This window comes from Berghia stephanieae, unplaced genomic scaffold, assembly GCF_034508935.2.
Source record: "Berghia stephanieae isolate SIO BIC M18660-M18661 unplaced genomic scaffold, UCSD_Bste_1.3 scaffold2, whole genome shotgun sequence".
Classification (NCBI taxonomy): domain Eukaryota; kingdom Metazoa; phylum Mollusca; class Gastropoda; order Nudibranchia; family Aeolidiidae; genus Berghia; species Berghia stephanieae.
The window spans coordinates 17,501-22,594 of NW_027623067.1; the positions used below are offsets into that span (position 1 = coordinate 17,501).

Below are 5,094 nucleotides of genomic sequence, written 5' to 3' on the forward strand. Positions count from 1 at the left end.
TGTGCTCGAACCTCGTTCAACAGATAGTTGAGTCCATGGGGGGAAAGAATCTTTACTCACATTCTCTCACCCGACGAAGTTGCAATCAACTAGACCAATACCAAGACGATTACCACCATCAATACTAATATCAACACAATTGTCATCATCAATACTAATATCAACACAGTTGTCATCATCAATACTAATATCAACACAGTTGTCATCATCAATACTAATATCAACACAGTTGTCATCATCAATACTAATATCAACACAGTTGTCATCATCAATACTAATATCAACACAGTTGTCATCATCAATACTTATATCAACACAGTTGTCATCATCAATACTAATGTTAACACAGTTGTCATCATCAATACTAATATCAACACAGTTGTCATCATCAATACTAATATCAACACAGTTGTCATCATCAATACTAATATCAACACAGTTGTCATCATCAATACTAATATCAACACAGTTGTCATCATCAATACTAATATCAACACAGTTGTCATCATCAATACTCATATCAACACAGTTTTCATCATCAATACTAATATCAACACAGTTGTCAGACAAATAGGACCTGTAAAAACTGGAACCTCAGGCAAGCAAAGAGCCATAGAGATATATAGACAGAGACACATAGACACAGAGGTCTTCGTTAATACTGATGTTGTGTCCTGATAAGATTGATCTGACAGTGGTTGGAAGATTTGACAAGAATCAAGCTTGAAAGTTTGGGGGTCATTGTTGAGTAAGTTGATCTTTCCATTGAAAGTCAAAGGTCGTCTGTCTCCCATACCGTTTGGTTCTAAAAGCTACATTTCTTTTTGATTGCTGTGTTCTGCCAAACATTCTGATCAGGGCCATCTTAAGTGTATTGTATTTATCTTTGTTTCCGGATTTGTAATGGCAGATTGTATTTCATCTGGTTCTTCCTTTTGGATTGTGCTAATATCCGTGATTGTATTTTGTTTTGTTTCTTCAGCGGTTATGTTTCTTGATCTAATAATAATAATAATAATAATAATAATAATAATAATAATAATAATAATATTAATAATAATAATAATAATAATAATAATAATAATAATAATAATAATAATAATAATAATAACAATAATAATGATAATGATAATAATAATAATAATAATAATAATAATAATAATAATAATAATAATAATAATAATAATAATAATAATAATAATAATAATAATAATAACAATAATAATAATAATAATAATAATAATAATAATAATATAATAATAATAATAATAATAATAATAATAATAATAATAATAATATATAATAATAATAATAATAATAATAATAATAATGAATAATAATAATAATTATGAATTTCAAAATAATTTTAATAATCTACTTTTCTCTCTCTCTATCTCTGTCTCTCTCTCTCTCTCTCTCTCTCTCTCTCTCTCTCTCTCTATCTCTCTATCTCTCTTTCTCTCAATCATCAGAAGTAAAATCAGGTAAGCGTAATTTGTATTTCGAAGTTCAAATCTTTGTTGAATTCATGCAAAATGTAACCCACAGAGTCAAAATTTAAAAATCAAAAACTTTACAAAACTTAAAATGGTCAGAAGGGCAAAATGTCGAATACTGTTATTGTAGGAGTATACATAATATGAATATCTATGTAATAAGACACCACACCGATACACACTAAAGTATTTGTGTGAGAGTTTTGGTCTCTTAATGCCGGCACTGCAATGTAATTAATACTCTCTATCATCAATACTCGTCCAACGATACAGTGTCTTATTTTCCTGTTCACCCGGTCGTCTTCATTATATTTTTGAAGTATCATATTAACAATTTAAAATAATTTTCATTCTCTTCTATTAAACGTAACAGTCACTCAAAGTACTATAATATTTATTTTTCTATTAATTTGACAGTTAATTTCCTGTATTGTATTTTCGGACAGAGGGCCAGTCCGATTTTGGGATGTATATCTCCGACGTTTAGAAATATTCAATATTGGTTAAAACCTGTATTATAACATCCGATATTTGATGTTTACTATAAAAAACCAATTGTTTAATGTTAGAACACATCTTAACGGACGAGGAGTTTTACAGCCGATTTTTAGGTTATAGTATATTTTTAGAATATCAATAAAAATCCCATTGCTGCGAATCACTCCCCGTTATTTGCATTATCTAAATAAAGCGTATCTAGTTTAATAGACATTCAGTTTGGTGCAAGGACACAATTATTTTAAAAAGTGAAGGTCAGAAGTCATCAATATTTCGATAAATGAATGTCCACCTTGACCTTCGATTTGAATTGTTTAAGCCAGCGACATCTATAGAAGTCCTAGGTTTAAGCCAATGATACAAACACGTCCTGAGCGGCCTTTAATGAATTTAGCACGTCTCGTTTATTCTATTATAAGAAAACTCTAAAGGGGTTTTATCAAGATTATTTAGCAACAGAATCATTCTTAATAAACCAGGTTTAAGACGCTGGACACAACTCACTCAAAAGAAAATGTCAACATTTTCATTGGACACACACGCACAGATACACACACACACACACACACATATATATATATATATATATATATATATATATATATATATGCACACCTATACACACACATACATACACACACACACACACAAACATATATACTTATGAATAATGAAATGGTGCTGTAATCCTATTCAACACAGTCAGATGTCAATGCATCTTAAATCTAAGTTAATTTCAGTCCTTTTCTATTTAGTATATTTAAATTTATCCTATCTCGTTGGGAAGATGGTGTACGAGTTTCTCCCATCGCTTTTTCATGAATTCAATGTACATTTTAGTCGACGTAGTAACACACATCAACACAATTGGCAATTTAAATTAATCCCAATTGAAAAAAGATTTTTCTCCTTTAAAAATGATGTGTGCGATAAAACATCATCTGGAATCAGAAACTAAATATAGCTATTTCTCTTTTGTTAATTTCTCTATTCTTTTCTTTTAATCATGACATATGATTTGGAATCACATTGATCCGGACACCAAATGTTAATATTTGATCATCGAGCACAGAATTACTGGCAAATTGAAAAAAAAATATATAACATTATTTGTCTTAGAATGGTTTAGACCTCCACGAGTAAATTAAAAACGTTTCTTAAATTATGGGCAATTCTATTTTCCGTTGATTCAAATGGTTAATAATGTACTTGACTATGACTCTTTTACTACATTTCATTATTAGTATAATGGTGAATTCCAATAATAAGCAGGTGGTGTCATGGCGATAGCACAGAAGACGTAGTCAATTCGTTTGGGCTAATTATAAGGCATCCGATCGTAGTCGCGGGGTTTCCTATGCGGTAATCTTAGCTCATTCGGCATTCAAGACTTAATTTGACATTTGTCCTTAGGATTTATCACAATTTGGCCGCTCTTTCGAATCGACAACACTATAATTTATTTTACACTTTGTTGGCAGGGAACTGAAATGAAGTTTAATTCCAAATATTGAAGTTTCGCTTCCGTTCCTGTTCGCTGTGTGAACTAATACGAGTGAGTTGCACTCACGTTACTATGATAAAATAAGAGACCGACTGAAAAAAAAAATTCAAATGGAGGGCAAGACGGATCAGCAATGAAACTGAATGCACTCAGTTTACCGCCTGATATCCTTTATTTCTTCACAAATATTTCTTGTCGTCCAGTAGTGTGTCAAAATAAATGTTAAAAACGTTTGCCAGTAGATCACCACTTATAATTCAGACGCTAAATGTTCCAATTACGACACCCATTTGTTGTAATTCGGACACCCGCTTATTCCAATTCAGATATAAGATTGTTAGAATTCAAACATGGCTTGTTCGATTTGTTCTATTTTTGTCATTGTTGTTTGCTTTTTATTAATTTAAATTTTAAAAGAGTTTAAACTTTAAAAAAAAATAAGATGAGTTTCATTGTGTACAAGGAATCTGATACACCCCTGTCAACTTAGTTAGCCCGCTTGCGGGAGATTGTTGTGAAGTCCCAGGTTTGAGAGTTATTTGTTTAGACGAGGTATCATTTAAATCGGTCGATAATTAACGAACACGTATTTTTTAACATAAGTATATTTCCCGGAGTACGGTAATTAACTGGTCAAAACGAGTTTTTTTCTTCATAATAGTTCATATTTTTATTCGAAACATCTGGACTACTGCTAAGTAATTATAACTTCCTTATTATTTTCTTTTTTTTACAGATGGAAGATGGAGTTGGACACCCTGAATCATCAATTATTTCCCGACAAGGGTTGTAACATGTTTTGATTAGTGTTGTCCTGCTTAATAAACCTGATTTAAAATATTCTGACGTTTTTTTTATGTTTTCCTTTTTGTTGTTCATTTTTTAAAGTTATTAATATTTTTTTAAGGGTGGGGTGTGGTTCGTGTCTTCAATTTTAATGTCCCCTGTACATTGTTTTCCGGGTGCTATATATTTGACTTACTATTAGTGGTATGTATATATATATATATATATATATATATATATATATATATATATATATATATATATATATATATATATAATTTTGAACAAACAACAACAGTCAACAAACCAACTCAGTCCTGGACATGGCTAATTAGGCCTGAAACATTAATGTAGACTGTCCCAAACATTGTGGTAAGCATTACATAATAATTCGATCCATTACTACATGTCGAGCACTTTTCGTACTATATTTTTATCAAACACGATTCGATATATATATATATATATATATATATATATATATATATATATATATATATATATATATATATATATATATATATATTATATATATACATATATATATATATATATTACATATATATATATATATATATATATATATATATATATTAATTAATCGGATTTAGCACATGCTCTACCGAGTCAATGCAAACAACAGGGGGCACACGCATAAAACACAACTCCATCTCTATGAAAGTACAACTATTTTGTTCTCCCTTTACTTACTTTCGCTTAATTTCAACCCCACCCCCTTTTTATGCAGTAAACTAACTTCATGAAGACTAAAATGAAAAAGTGTCACAAAGTGCGCACGTAAACCGTATG

At 30.0% G+C, this 5,094-nt stretch overlaps 1 long non-coding RNA gene across 1 annotated transcript; it reads left to right on the plus strand.

Annotated features, from left to right (window-relative positions):
- Positions 1-1,320: 1,320 nt before the first annotated feature.
- Positions 1,321-4,338, plus strand: LOC144961277 (uncharacterized). The gene is made up of 2 exons (XR_013643117.1): positions 1,321-1,484; positions 4,235-4,338. It is a non-coding gene; the product is annotated as an uncharacterized LOC144961277 (long non-coding RNA).
- Positions 4,339-5,094: the final 756 nt, after the last annotated feature.